Source organism: Aplidium turbinatum, chromosome 15 (assembly GCF_918807975.1).
Source record: "Aplidium turbinatum chromosome 15, kaAplTurb1.1, whole genome shotgun sequence".
NCBI classification, from domain to species: domain Eukaryota; kingdom Metazoa; phylum Chordata; class Ascidiacea; order Aplousobranchia; family Polyclinidae; genus Aplidium; species Aplidium turbinatum.
The window spans coordinates 6,646,361-6,661,496 of NC_137486.1; the positions used below are offsets into that span (position 1 = coordinate 6,646,361).

Sequence of the window (15,136 nt, forward strand, 5' to 3'; positions counted from 1 at the left end):
TGTGAGAATTTTGGAAGACATTCGTAAGGGCAACAACACTGGTGATGTTTCCATCCGCACATTCATACCTCCAAAATTAAACTGGAATGCCGACTCACTGTGCTCGTTAATTAATTGGGAGGATACCACACCTACAGAGTCCGTATTAACTTCTCACTTGACCTTGGACGAATTAAAGAATTTAAAAAATACGAAGTTTGAATGCGCTCATTTCCCTTGTCATACTCAGGCTGTGGAGCGCCTTATCCGGGAAGTGACCAACGCCTGCGGAAGTGTGGCTGGCTACCAACGACGGGATGGCTTTATTCGAGCTAGACTTGCTTCAAGGAGAGTCACTCCAAAAGCAAATACAAAATCCGACTTTGTTGCTATGACCACGATTTAATATTTGCTAGTGAGCACAGTTATATCGTTCTGATTGCTTTATCTGTTGATGTGGTTCAATATTGCAATTTTCTTGGCACATATTTTATAGGTAAACGTTAAAGTCGTGCATTTCCATGTGATTTTTAATTTGTAGTTGTTACTACGTCCAGTCGTCCATATGCATGAGGTTGTTGTATGTTAGTGTATTATTTATACTGCGTATTATGTTGTTATGTTTACTGCAGTCCTACAACAAAGCAGATGATTGACGATTTAAGACGATCGAGATTATACTCTTGATATAGAGTAGAATATTGAATAAGCCACGTTTATTACTGATTGAACAACAGTTTTTTCCATGTTTTGCAAAAGGTTGTTAGCATGAAGTAATGAAGTATGGTATCACCCTTCTCACTTACATTGGAGTGCAAATGACTGAGAGCATTGGTGATGGCACTGTAACTTTCCAAAATATCTTCCGTGGCTTTTGCATGTGCATCTCACATTCTCACCTAGTACGGTAGCCTATCCGACAAATGTTTTGGCACTTTTGATTGAGGTTGCAAAAATGATTTAAGAACTGCCCACCTCTTTGTGGAAGCTGAAAAAAGGTGTAAATTTTATTGATAATACCAAAACAGTTTACTGCATCAAGACAGCAATCAACAGCTGAACGGCCTACCAAATTTAAGGAGTGACCTGCTGCGCATGGAATAAATTTTGCAAATTTATTTATTTTTATGACTTTTTGCTGCATACCGTTGTATCTACCAGCCATGTTTGCAGCATTGTCATAAGACTGCCCTCGGCATTTATTAAAATCAATCTGAAGCTCAGTAGTGAGATATTTATGCACTAAATATGCCATGCCTACCCCAGAGTGGTCTTTCAGCTCAAGGAAAGTTATAAATCTTTCACTTGGTAAATCGTTTACAGGAGACACGTATCTGATAATAATCAAAGGTTAACTGATCGGTATGTGAAATATCGGGAGTAGAATCCACAGAAAAGCTGAAATATTCCGATTTTTTAAATGTGACAACTTAATTGCATAATTATATAAATAGGCTAAAATATCCCTATATATACGTATATACTTTAGGTAGGGTTTAAAATTGTCAAGTTTTTGAAAAAAATACAAACCTCGAAACCGAATTTCGAGGCCCCTGGACGTTGAGGCCCTAGGCTTCAGCCTGCCTAGCCTATTGGTAAATCCGGCCCTGATGATGGCCTTCCGTGCCATTGTTCTTTGTATACCGGACACTTGTATCATTACTCGATAATGAGCAGGTAGATGAGCATTATTGCTTTATCTAATCTTAAAACTTAAAAAAATTGGCCTTTCAGCAACAAAAGTGCCCTTTTTTCATAATCTTGCCCCCCAATCAAAAACTGTTCCGGCGCCCCTGGCCATGCTCTTTGGCGCTTTGCAAAGCAGACGGTGTCAAAGCAGCTGTATAGACTAGAGGCGCAAATGAGTACAAGACTACCCGAATCCATTCCATTGCTCAGTGCCAAGAAAGAATTAGATTCAGTACCGTACCATTTTTAAAAAGTTTGTGGCATGACCCGACAGCGTATCTAACTCTAGTCTAACGATTCAGAGGCGGACGCACTAACCACTAAGCCACCGAGCCGGTTAAGTTTTGCGAATAAAAGTTCAAATTAGCTGTTTGGAGCTAAGCGATCGATTACAAGTATGCAAAATTTTTAAATCGCTAAGGAATCATTATTATTGAGAGGTGTTTTATCTGAGCTTTTGTGCTCGTCATGGACAAGACCTGAAGGGCCAACAAAAATTCAAAGTGGTACGTCGTTGGAAGGATTCGAACCTGCGCGGGCAGAGCCCAACAGATTTCTAGTCTGTCGCCTTAACCACTCGGCCACAACGACTTGTTGAAAACAATTACTTTAATATTTATCAAAAAATGAAAACTGAACATTTATATCATATAACGTTTTTTTTTTTGATTTTTTTTAATAAATGTAATTAATATTATGTCGTCGTGATGACTTTTTGTCGACGACCCATAGTGCTTATGAAGTTTAAACAACATTTGTTTGGCATTGTTGTTGTTTTAGAATGGGATGATAAGTGCAATTTATTTATGTCAAAGTATTTCTTAATTTCCGCCCCGTTAACTCAGTGGTTAAGGCCCCTACTCAAGATCAAACGGCGCTGCTTCGGCTCTCGGAGTGTGCGCTAGAGCAACTCATTTCATCTGGGCCACTGAAATGTTGGTTTGTTGTAAAACTAAATATAAAAAAAAAGATAAATCTACAACTCTGGTGTAGTGATAGTGCTGCTGTTTGATACGAAACAACATAATTTTATTTTCATAAAAACATGTTTAGGGCCATTCAACGGTAGGCATTTAAACATAAAAAGTCTTGTAAGACAAATGAATCTTTGGACCAATCAGAAGTTACAGAAACAGCGTGTCAACCAATCAGAAGTACAAGGGAAAACAAAGAAAACATTACTGATTTTAAGTAAATCAAGTCAACGTTTAGCGGCGAGGGTTAAGACAGTGGTAGTCATTTTGTTGACGCGTGTTCGATTCCCATGCAAACCATAACTCCTTTTTCTTCTGTATTACCAAACAAAGTTGAAAATCAGATCAACTCTCTGCCTGAATGCTAGAAGAGTCACAATTGGACGGGAGTCACTTAAACATGCTCTGATTGGTTGGCAGTGTCATTGGGTCTTTCAGGGAATTGTCATATCTAAGTGGCTATCCCATTGAACAATCAGGTAGGCACTTTAACAAGCAGATTTCTAATAAACTGCGAACCAATCAGAAGCTACTCTGTTCATGACGTCATCAAGGTTGCGTTTAAGAAGAACAAAGGAAAAACGTAAATTGTAGCTAAATTAAATCATCGCTTTGCCGTCGGTTGACTTGGCGCATTGGGTTAGGGCGGTAGTAGTCATTACATTGACGTGGGTTTGATTCCCACCTCTGCTATAGCTCTTTTTTCTTCTGTGATTAATTACCAAACAAAGTTCAAAGTAATAATTAATTCTCTGGCTGAATGTTGGAATGGTCGTCGTCGTCGTGTGAGCCTCTGGGGCCGAGGGTCTATCTTTTTACCATCCCAGATTCATGATGTTCCCGGACTACACTGGAAGGCTGGTCGTCCGTATAAGAATTGCCAGGTCGTCCGCATAAGCGTATTTTGCGGAGACCGTAGTTGGCAGGTCGTGGGTGTAGATGTTGAAAAGAAGTGGAGCCATGACCGATCCCTGTGGGACGCCGTTTTTCAGGCGTCTCAGTCTGCTTCGCCGTGAGCTACCGGTGGTGAGGGTGAAGTTCGGTTCCTGACAAGTTCCATAATCATATGAACCATATGTCGGTCAGGAAGCAGGCGAAGCAGCTTGCAAGTAAGGCCGCGATGCCATACGGTGTCATAGGCAGCTGTGAGATCTAGAAAGACAGCGCTGGCCTTCTTTTTTGCCTCAAAGCAATCCTCGATGTCTTGGGTTAAGAGTGTGACCTGATCTACGATGGATTTTCCGCGCCGAAACCCAGCTTGCTCTTTTGGAAGGAGCGGGTCGATAATTGGGTTGACGCGGCATAGATCAGTCTTTCGAGGATCTTGAAAGGAACACAGAAGAGGGATATCGGACGATAACTCCTTGGGTCCTCTGGTGGCTTGTGAGGCTTAGGGATCGCAACTACTAAAGCTCTTCTCCAGATTTTTGGGATTGTGAGGTAGTGCAGGCAGGAAGAGAGGAATCTACGTAACCAGGACTTTAGGGCATGGCCAGCATGGAGCACAAGCTCAGGGCAGATCTTATCGGGCCCTGGAGACTTGTGTGGTTTCACTAGGCGGAGGGCGGTGGCGAATTCCTCTGGAGTGAAGTCTCCAGAGATTGTTTTTTCTGGTGGTGTTTCCACTCGCCACAGGGCAGATACTTCCTTGACAACAAGGTGGGATGCCTTGCGGTCCTTTGTCTTGTACACCCCGTTCTGCACTAGCTGGGAAGCGATGGCATTAGCAGAAACGGGGAAATGACGAGGGGAGTTTGCTGAGCGCCCAGTGAGGTTGTTGATGATGCTCCATGCTTTGCGGCTTGAGTGTGAGAAGTCGATGGTTTGGACAGCTTCGTTCCATCGCTCAAGCTTCTTTGTGTCCAGCCGCTCAAGTAGTCTGGTGTGGCGGCGGTGTTAAAAGCAGCACCACTTGTGGCGGCTAGGTATGAGCGATAGAGAGCTTCACACTCAGAGTCCCAGCATGGTTTATAGCTGGTTCGATGGCCACGTGGTACTGTGGCCTTTGCCGCAGTTATTATGGCATTGCAGAAGTCCTAGTATGCCTCGTCTGCGTTGCATGTTTCAGTCGGTGGTAACTTTGCAGCAGATTCATTGGTCAGGAGGCTGTATTGATTCCAATCGGCTTTTTTGAAGTTCCATCGCTTCACCGGTGAACTCGGGACAGGAGCCACAAGTTTTGGGGCGATGATGAGGGATGGCCGGTGTTGGGACCGCGGGAACTTCTCAAGCACACATCTGTCTGGAAGAGAGCTGTCGACACTCGCAAAGGCCAAGTCAGGGTTTGTCCCTGTTCCCCAGCGGCCGGAGTGGAAACTGGCTGGTCCTTTGGATTGAATAGGAGGGCAAGATGGTTTGTAGAGGCCCAGTCAGCCAGCAATTCTCCGTCGCTGCTTGTGTTGTAGCCCCAGTCGATGTGCTGGCAGTTGAAAGCGCCAGCGTAGAGACTGGGGGAGGGGAACGTTGGAAGGGATGGTGGCAACATTCGCGAGGGTGGGGGCTTGTAGATGTTGACGATGTTGTAGTCTGAGATGCAAATGCACACCCACTCAATCTCGGCATCAATTGGAGATTGGTCGACAAAGGTCCACTTCAGGCTCTCATGCACAAACGTGGCAATGCCGTGCTTCCTGCTTAAGGTAGACCCGGCTAGCATGTAATTGGGAATAGCTAGCCTATCTGTTGAAGTGCAGTGGGTCTCTTGGAGGAGGATGACGAGTAGGGTGGTGTGAATTTCACTTAATGTTTTGGATTTTGATTTAAGGTGTTGTAATGTTGTCTTTGGGCCTAAAAAACAACCCCGAACATAATTCTGGTTCTCCTACCCCTAAATTGACCCTCCTACCTGAGGTCAAAGGTCACGTGAGGTCAAAATTGCTCTATCTCCACTTCTACTGGTGCTACAAATCTGTTTAATGGCTTAAAAGATTCAGAAGACCCATATTTCTGTCTATTCTAAGAAAACTTTTTCTTATATTGGTAGTAGAATTCGACTAAGCAGCAAAAATACAGTTTTTGTGACGTACTTCAACAGCCAAATACTAAATTTCAGCAATTGGTTGGATTGTTGTTTGAGAATAAGTGTATTGAACATCGAAATATTCTTATCTGTAGCATTGATGAGGAACTGAAATTTGAACTAAGTATGAAATAATGTTTTGATGCATTTAAGATGACATTTCAATGGTTGAAAGGCATGAAATTATTGAGAGAGAGAGATACAGTTTTTGCTAACAAGTCACACTACGTACAATAATAATTATTATACAAACAATCAAAATTTAAATTGAGCATGAACTAACCAGCAACAACGGGAAGGCTGCGAAGGGACCACCGACAGGTCTTCAAGTCAAGCAGCACCTAATGAAAATCTCATTGCATGTAAATGAAAATCCAATTGCACTTTTAAACCCTCAAAAAATGTCACAAAATATTTTGCCTCCCTCATATTTAGGTTCCCGTTATGCCTCTGGTCTGGTAATTATAACGAAAAAACAAGTGGTTTTTATGCAATCGTTTTCAGCAGTAACATTGCTTTTTGGTGTTGAAAGAGGGCATCAACTTCCGTGATTTGATCTTTTGCCAGATCACACCATCCCGTCTTTCTAACCCAGCCACATGCATGGAAGCTTCTGTTACGAGCTTCACATGACGCTTTACACTTACAGCTTGATTGTGGCATGGGTGATCAAGTTCAAGCTTGTTTGTTTTGAAATTTTGTATTGCATCATCATTCATGACTTTGGTTGCGGGAGGTTCCTGTGACATGAATTTCATCAAAATTTACTATGTTGTGGTAGAACTCGGCGTTGATATTGATCTCCAGTATGATAAATTTTCGAACAGTTACTGTCCTCTCTGCAATAGATTTCGCCTTTGCACTTTCATCATCGGTAGGCACTTTAACATTACCCACTGGTCGAAGAGGTACGCAATCATGCGTGACATGTTCATTCGCGATTTAGCTGATTTCAGTCATGTGACTCGTGACGTGTTTTTCTGATCGAAAAATTTTGATACAAAGAAATTTAACTGAATGCTTCACCACAACCACCGTTGCCTAATGGTTAGGGCAGAGGAGTATAGTAATTTCGATTTCGTGGGTTCGATTCCTACCCTCTACTAATACTATTTTTTCTTCTGCAACTGAACTGAGTGCAAGAAGGATCTTAATGGTAGCCACTTTAACAAGTCGAAATTGTGACTAAAACACAAATATTGATTGAACATGTCACGCATGATTGCGTACCTCTTCGACCAGTGGGTAATGTTAAAGTGCCTACCTTCATCATCTGGGGTCATTTCAACATTTTTGCTTCTGCGTAGCGATAGCACAATATTGACAGCTTGCGATCGAATTGTATCATCATCGTCAGCCATCATCGAAAGAAGAATGTTTTCGGGGTGAGCTGAGAAGCCATTACGTATCAAAGTTTTTGATGCAATGTCTCTTGCTTGCTTCTAGGGAAATTGGTTGATTCGTTTGAGCATGCGAAAATAATTGACAGCTACTTTATATATTTTAAAGTTAAGCTTGATATCAAACCAACTTAGGAAGTAGACTATTAAACAAAATGCTACAAGAATTCTCAAAATTTTGCTCGGCTTTGTTTGGGAAGTGTTGTATTGTATCCAGGGCCGGATTTAGCTGATGGGGGGCCCGGGGCGCTTTTAGACCGGGGGGCCCCAGTGCAAAAAAAATTTTCAAGCCTACGGCGCGTAAAAACCATCTCTACGTCTACAGTAGCATCAGTCCAGTACTGCACAGCATTTTGCAGAAACTTTAACACTTTGCTCCTCAAAGGGAGGCCAGATTTGGCCCCCCCCTCAAATTTTCTTTAATTATTTGAAGCACAGTAACGCCATGCACTTGGTTTTTCTTGACTTTTCCTAAAATTGCCTGGCGGATCTGATGATATTAAATTTGATGCTAAAAGTTGTGTAGTTTTCTTGTAAATTCAAGATTTTGGTGAATTTTTGCTATTTCTAGCTAACTTCCAGCAAAGCGTGAAATGGATTACATTGCGATAACAAGCCATAAGCTCATAATTGCTTCGTGCATCGATATGCGCGAGCAGAGAGAAGCATCCTCTTGCTTTCCTTTGTTTGGTTTGACCTCAATAATACAAAGCGCGTTATTTCTTATGCTACAAAGAAAAGCCAGTGATCGCAAAGCTGTTAATTAGAAACAATAATAGCAAACGTTTTTTGCGTAGTCAGCTCTACAAAGAAGAATAGCAATCCACGATCAAAATAGTAGGCTATGGAGGCCACAAACTGTTCAAAACACAGTTGTTTCAAGCAGATAATATTCATTGACGAATAAAAAACGTTACAATAAGAAATCTTCTCTTGGGTAAAGACACGAAAACCTGGTTTCGAAATAAACGTTCTATGGAAATGCTCTCATTGACAAAACTTGCAATTGAGGAAATGTATCACTGCAAATGCTTTTGGGAGAAGCCGGAGAAATAGCGTTTTTGCAAACAGTAATTGTGAGATACACTCAAAATTGTGAGATAGGCTCCATTTACACGTAGCAGCTAACTCGATGGCGTCCCTTCCCTGCTTTATGTCGCCTACTTGTTGTTATGTCCTGTATTTTTGTTTCACAGTGCACTGTGTTTTGTTCCAAAGAGCGCAAAATAAAGATGATAATGCCTCATCTACATTACAAAATATTTTGTAATGTACAAACAAAATGTACAATGTACACAATGTACATTACAAAATATTTCGTAATGTAGACGAGGCATAAAGTTAGGCGTCACATAAGACAAACAACAAATCAGCTTTCTTCTTCATTGATTCAACATCTGAATACGTTGCCCCAATGTATAAGAGGCCGGCTATTGTGAAGACCCGCCATTTATAAACAATCCGATTATACCAAAAGTGGGACAAACTTGTGGATCAAAGAATGAATAAACAATGCTGAGAAAACTAAATCTAAGTGAGGAACAATACCGATGTCTTCATTTATCTTGGAAAAATGCTGCCTAAACTTATCAACAAAAAATACTGTAAATATCGGCAAGGATCCCGAAAGCAGAATTTGTTCGACTTTGGCATGGATTTAGTCAGACATCTACAGTAATAATTCCACACATACAATAACGGGCTCTCAACGGCGGTAAGATACATAATAATCAACCTGGTTCTGGACGATTTGTGTAACAGTTTAGGGGAAAACACTACTTGAAATGATGCACCACACAAAAGATTTTCAATGAAGACTGAGTCTAAAAACTGATGTGGATTGTGCTTCACAATGACTTCAAGTTTAGGACAGAAAAGGCACAAAAATATCACGATGAAAATAAAGACCTTGTGGGAAATTTTCGAGAATCATAACACGATGCAAATACCATAAACGCTTAGTTTGCATGCTGCTCTAAGCTGGCCGGCAACCACAAAGGTAGACAACACAAGCAGTTTATAATTCGATAACAGCGCAATAAACATTATAAATACGTAAACCGACAATTTTCTTTTACAAACGTTTTACGTCTAATAGTAAATTTTCCCACAACAATTTTTTGTGAAGCGCTTGCAAACCACGGTTTTGTAAAATAATTCATCATTATTATTTTTTACTTCTCGGATATTGTAAAACGTCATCAGCAAAATCACAAAAATTTTTTTCATTACTTCAATGTAGTAGGCCTAAGAATTTTTTATAGAATTGTAGCCACGTTGTTTCAACAAAGAAGCCATTTTTGGAAATATGAAGTTATAGAAAATAATTTGCAATCATGCAAATGGTTGGAAAGAATCTAGGAAGTCTTCTCACAATCTGGCACAAAGTGATTATGTTTATTGTATCTCTGCAAAATGTTTTACGACAAACTTTGAAGCTTCGTTATAATCATTTTTATCTTTGAAGTCAAAAGTTAATTTTTTTTTGGCCAGAAACATAATCACTGCCTTGCTGATGTTGTCGCCTTTACGCGTATTTTTTGTGCTTCAAACAATAAGGATCCAGTCTGCAATCCAGTCTATTTACATTGATTCAACATTTGTAAACGTTAAATTTATGTAGATTTGCTGACTGTGGGTTATTTCACATTTCCTTTGTTTACGCATGTTCCTCAATTCGCTCTTGCATTGTTTCGACGCTGGCGGAGTAAAAATGTATTTTCAAATTGATTGACGCAATCTTCAATAAAAAGTGGGCTTCGAACTTAGCTTTGTTGATGTAAATGCTGTATTTTTTGTGGATGTAATTTATGAGTCATGTTTATAAACACCCGTAAGCGAAATGACTTATGATGGAGCCTGCATGATATTTGTGATGCGACTTGACACAAATCCACAATTTCAAAAGCACCTAATTTGAACTTAGAAATTTCAGATAATTTCAACAACTTGTTCAATTGTCTTCTCTCTACTAAAAATATTCATACTACAAACTCAATTGTAGACCTAAAATACACAAACGAAGATGTAAACAGCTATTCAAGCAGGCTAAGGTGTTACTTATGAGAAATTTGGTTCCATAAAACTAGAAGCTAGCCATGAGTTTCGAAATGCATTAGTTTAGGACAAAAATGTAAGACAACAAACGCAGTTTTGTTTTTTTTCAAATTCGTGTAACAATATTACTCTGATTGTAACTATTTTAGAATCAGTGAGTAGCTTACAATAAGATTTGCTCGCAAATCTTTATCAATGCAATGATTCGGCACACCGCACACACACTTCGTGCAGTCGATTGAGCTCTTTGTTATTCAGAACTTTGCATGAAATCGGATTAGCATGGTAATTAAATAGCGGCAAGATAAATCAAAATTGTCGTTTTTGGGTACCTTTGCAAAAATTGAAATATCAAGTTTAACATATAAAATTTCAAAATAAGACTTTTCAAACTTATAGACAAATGATTTGTTTTCACACCAGTGCAACTTCTGTTGAAATAGCACCAGCGGATAACACGTAACAGCTGATTGAATTTGATCCAAAAACGGCCCCCCCTTGAGCAGTTAACTTCCAAAAAAACGTTGAAAAGCAAAGGGTTAAAGGTCAAAAGGAATAAAATAACACAAAATCACATTTTTTTCCACATAGCCTAGGGGGGGGCCTTCAAAAGTCGGGGGGCCCGGGGCAACTGCCCCCTCTGCCCCCCCCTAAATCCGGGCCTGATTGTATCTCAAAATGCGACATGCAAGTGTCAACCATCTTGCATGTGACAAGCCATCTACTTCAAACTGTGCTAAGTCATTCTCCAGTTTTCCAGATATGACAGCCAAATAAATTTGGTATGCATAAAATTAATCGGAACTCAAACTTTCCATAACTTCGTTTGGCAATTGAGGAAATTCAATAGAAGATAATGGCTTAAACTTAACCACATGCCAATCAGACACTAAACCATTTAGCTCTTGGCCAATTGGGCCTGAAAACGAGTCGGAGTTTAAAGAGACTCCATCCAAGTGCTTAAAGACATGCCTGAGAGGCAGTTCGTTGGTATGAAGGAGACAGATGACCTATTGCGAAGGTCTTTGCAGCAACTCTTCTAATGTGGCAAGGCTGTAATGGTGTTTACCTGTCATAATTGTGGTTCCATCTGAGCCTATAATTGACAAATTTTTCTGCAGGTCGGTATTTGCCGGTGCTTTGTGAAAAGTTTTGTGATTCTTACATAACAATCCAACCAATTGCTGAAATTTACTGTTTTGGCTGTTGAAGTTCGTTAACTATAATTATAATGTTGTATAAGCAAAAATACCACAAAAACTACATTTTTGTTGTTTAGTCAAATTCTACTACTAATAGAAGAAAAAGTTCTCTTAGAACAGATAGAAATATGGGTCTTCTGAATCTTTTAAGCCATTAAACAGATTTGTAGCACCAGTAGAAGTGGATATAGAGCAATTTTGACCTCGCGTGACCTTTGACCTCAGGTAGGAGGGTCAATTTAGGAGTAGGAGAACCAAAATTATGTTCGGGGTTGTTTTTTAGGCCCAAAGACAACATTACAACACCTTAAATCAAAATCCAAAACATTAAGTGAAATTCACACCACCCTAATGACGAGTGCCCGATTGGTATGGGCAAGCTGCTCCACAACTTTGATCTTGCTTGTTGTGTAGCCTTCTATGTTGAGCTGCAGAATGGTGGGCGTCTGAACTTGTCCATTGCCCCTTGCAGCTGTGCCGTCCGGGTGGAGGCTCTTGGTTGACAAGTTTCGTTTGGCATCTGCTTGGGTGCAGATGTTACTCACATGATGGGGCACGAGGAGCCACTTGTCGTTCATCCCAATGGTCACAATAACAGATAACGTACAGATAACGTAGCATCCCATTGGTTCGTGGTTGGATTGGATATCTGCATGTTAATAAGTGCCTTCCGAACAATCACGTCAGTTGTAGGTACAATAAGTTTTATTTTTTGAATATATGTTCATAATATTAAGTCGTTGTGGCCGAGTGGTTAAGGCGACAGATTAGAAATCTGTTGGGCTCTGCCCGCGCAGGTTCGAATCCTGCCAACGACGTGAGGCTTTTTGTTATGAAGTCCAACCTTTAACATTATTTTTTCCTAATAAGTTATCTGTTGCTTATGTGAAGTCGTTGTGGCCGAGTGGTTAAGGCGACAGACTAGAAATCTGTTGGGCTCTGCCCGCGCAGGTTCGAATCCTGCCAACGACGTATTACTTTTTGTTATGAAGTCCAACCTTTAACATTATATTTTTCTAATAAGTTATCTGTTGCTTGTGTGAAGTCGTTGTGGCCGAGTGGTTAAGGCGACAGACTAGAAATCTGTTGGGCTCTGCCCGCGCAGGTTCGAATCCTGCCAACGACGTATTACTTTTTGTTATGAAGTCCAACCTTTAACATTATTTTTTCTAATAAGTTATCTGTTGCTTATGTGACGTCGTTGTGGCCGAGTGGTTAAGGCGACAGACTAGAAATCTGTTGGGCTTTGCCCGCGTAGGTTCGAATCCTGCCAACGACGTATTACTTTTTGTTATAAATTCCAACCTTTAACATTATATTTTTCTAATAAGTTATCTGTTGCTTGTGTGAAGTCGTTGTGGCCGAGTGGTTAAGGCGACAGACTAGAAATCTGTTGGGCTCTGCCCGCGCAGGTTCAAATCCTGCCGACGACGCATTGAACTTTGTCTGAGACGTTATTATTTTTTTGTTTTTATAGAAATATAAAATTATGATAGCCACCATCTACAACAACTTTTACGAGCATTTTGAAATGGGAGTTAACGTTGATGAAACTAGGATAGGCCTACTCAGATACACAACCAAACGCCACCTGATCACACGTCCCCAGAGATCAATATCAACAAAAAACCTCTAGGTGTAGTAGACTACTTCTCCTGCCTTGGGAGCATGCTTTTAACAGCACAAACATGTGCAAAGGAAATTGAACATCGTATACAAGCAGTACATTGTGCCTATGGAAGACTTAACCAGCACCGCGTTTTTAACAACCATGCTATATCCAAGCTTGCATTCCTGGGAGGGAGGGGGGCTCAGCTCCTCGAAATATGCAAAGACTTGGTGTAGGGGGGCTCAGGGGAGACTCGTTCAAGCTTCCATTTTTAAGTTCTTCTGGCTGAACAACTTCCCGATTAAACAAGTAGCCTAACACTTTAACAGCTTTCTCACAACACAACTACAAAAAAACACGAACATGAATTGATAGCAATTGCCGTTTTACGTGATTAGGTCCCGTAGGCTATAGTTAGCTCACGCAATCTACCAGTGGCGGCTGGTGCTGTTTGTGAGCGGTGGGGCTGCAAATGATTTCGCGGAAGGGTCTGGGGGTCTCCCCCCAGGAAAATCGCATTAAATTTGGTGCGTTCTGAGCATGTTTTTACCCCAACTTTTGAAAAAATGCATTCAAACTTTGTTGAAAAGTTGATGCATTCCTAAGCTGTATTTAAAAAAAAACTAACAGTATTGCGTTGGAGACAAACTTTACCAGTATTGAGCATAGTCTTGACTAGCCAAGCCATTGTGTAGGCTACAAGGTTCAAGTGATTTTGAGATGCCCTAGCACAGAGGTTCTTAACCGGGGGTAAATTTCACCTACCGAGGGGGTACATTTACTGAATCATAAATTAAGGCTTTCAGACAAAATTAGATCTGTGTAGTAGAAGAGTTCGAAAAGGAATTTACGGTAGGCTACGCAAATTTTCCAACATTTGATGATTGGAAAGTCAGTAGAAGTCGCAACGAGATTTCTGAACTCGAAATATGCCAGCACCTTGCCGCCTTAAAAAAGAACTTTGATGGTTACTTCGAAGCTGAAAGTTTTAACCGTCGGCTCTTTGGATAACTCATCCCTTCGAAGCCAAGTTAGAAAGTATTGCTGACGATGATCTTTGCAAAGATGAATTGATTGATCTTCAATGTTCAATGTTGCTTTGCTCCAAATTCTTATCGTGCTATGGTGACTTTTCCAAGGTTTGGTGTGGATTAGTCGAAGAGTTTCCTATGCTGACTAAGCGTGCATTTGAAGTTATTATACCTCTTCCAACTATTTATCTGTGTGAAGCAGGGTTCTCTTCATTGTTAACTATTAAAACAAAACATCGATCTCGCTTAGTTCCCAAAGACGACATGCGCGTAGCTCTTTCAAGGACTGTTCCAAGACATTATTTTTCACCGGACCCCGTCAAAAACAATCTTGTCTTCGGCAAATGAACAGCTTGTTTTTGATATTTGCCAAGGTAAATCCAGACAAAAAAGGATGTTTAGCATTTCTTCGCATGGTTGACTGGACACGATTACATCACAAGGGACCACTAAAACGGTGGAAGTAAATTTTACTTTTTTCATTCGGCAAGGGGTAAACGAAACAAAAAAGGTTAAGAACCCCTGCCCTAGCACTTCCTATAACCTGTTGAATACCCTAACTCTACAGCTAACACTTCTACATTTATGGCTCATCACTACTCTGCGAAATAAAAACTAACTTTAAAAAGTCTGTAAAGTTATTCGGTTAGGCGGGGCTGTTTTCCATGCAGCCCCAACAGATTCAAAAATTGCTGTAACATATCAAAAGAGGTGGAGCTTCAAGGATAATTTTTAGCCAATCAGAACGCTTGAAATTAAGAATCTCAGGCTGCAAAGACGTTTGCCCAAAATCGGTGTTGCCAAACGAAACTTTTAATATTTTAATTTTCGATCCGCAATACTTAAGTGAAAAAAGTAACCGGGTCGGACAAACACAGAGGAAAATATATTTTCCCTCTTCTCTTTCTTTCAGGTGGGACTGCAGCCCTGCAGCCCCATGGCACGAGCCGCCACTGCAATCTACTGTAAAAAAGGGTAAAGGGGGGTCCCATACTTGATTCAAGTGTCGGGTATGAAAAGATAAGGTTCTCATTGTACTAAGCCTTCGGCACTAAGGAGAGTAGGGTGGCTAGTTCCTTTCTCTCGGCCGCCTTTACTTCAGCAACTACGCCCACCCAATTTATTACACCCTGGGTAAAGGTGAGCGGTGTTTTCAACCACCAGCTGAAGCCGGGA

The 15,136-nt window shown here is 40.7% G+C and overlaps 6 non-coding genes across 6 annotated transcripts; 5 read left to right on the plus strand and 1 right to left on the minus strand.

Annotated features, from left to right (window-relative positions):
- Window positions 1–2,177: 2,177 nt before the first annotated feature.
- Window positions 2,178–2,259, minus strand: Trnas-aga (transfer RNA serine (anticodon AGA)). Its single transcript has one exon. It is a non-coding gene; the product is annotated as a tRNA-Ser (tRNA).
- Window positions 2,260–12,056: 9,797 nt separating this feature from the next.
- Trnas-aga (transfer RNA serine (anticodon AGA)) lies at window positions 12,057–12,138 on the plus strand. The gene has a single exon. It is a non-coding gene; the product is annotated as a tRNA-Ser (tRNA).
- A 72-nt stretch (window positions 12,139–12,210) lies between these two features.
- Trnas-aga (transfer RNA serine (anticodon AGA)) lies at window positions 12,211–12,292 on the plus strand. Its single transcript has one exon. It is a non-coding gene; the product is annotated as a tRNA-Ser (tRNA).
- A 72-nt stretch (window positions 12,293–12,364) lies between these two features.
- On the plus strand, window positions 12,365–12,446 carry Trnas-aga (transfer RNA serine (anticodon AGA)). Its single transcript has one exon. It is a non-coding gene; the product is annotated as a tRNA-Ser (tRNA).
- Window positions 12,447–12,517: 71 nt separating this feature from the next.
- Trnas-aga (transfer RNA serine (anticodon AGA)) lies at window positions 12,518–12,599 on the plus strand. Its single transcript has one exon. It is a non-coding gene; the product is annotated as a tRNA-Ser (tRNA).
- A 72-nt stretch (window positions 12,600–12,671) lies between these two features.
- Trnas-aga (transfer RNA serine (anticodon AGA)) lies at window positions 12,672–12,753 on the plus strand. The gene has a single exon. It is a non-coding gene; the product is annotated as a tRNA-Ser (tRNA).
- The last annotated feature ends 2,383 nt before the right edge of the window (window positions 12,754–15,136 follow it).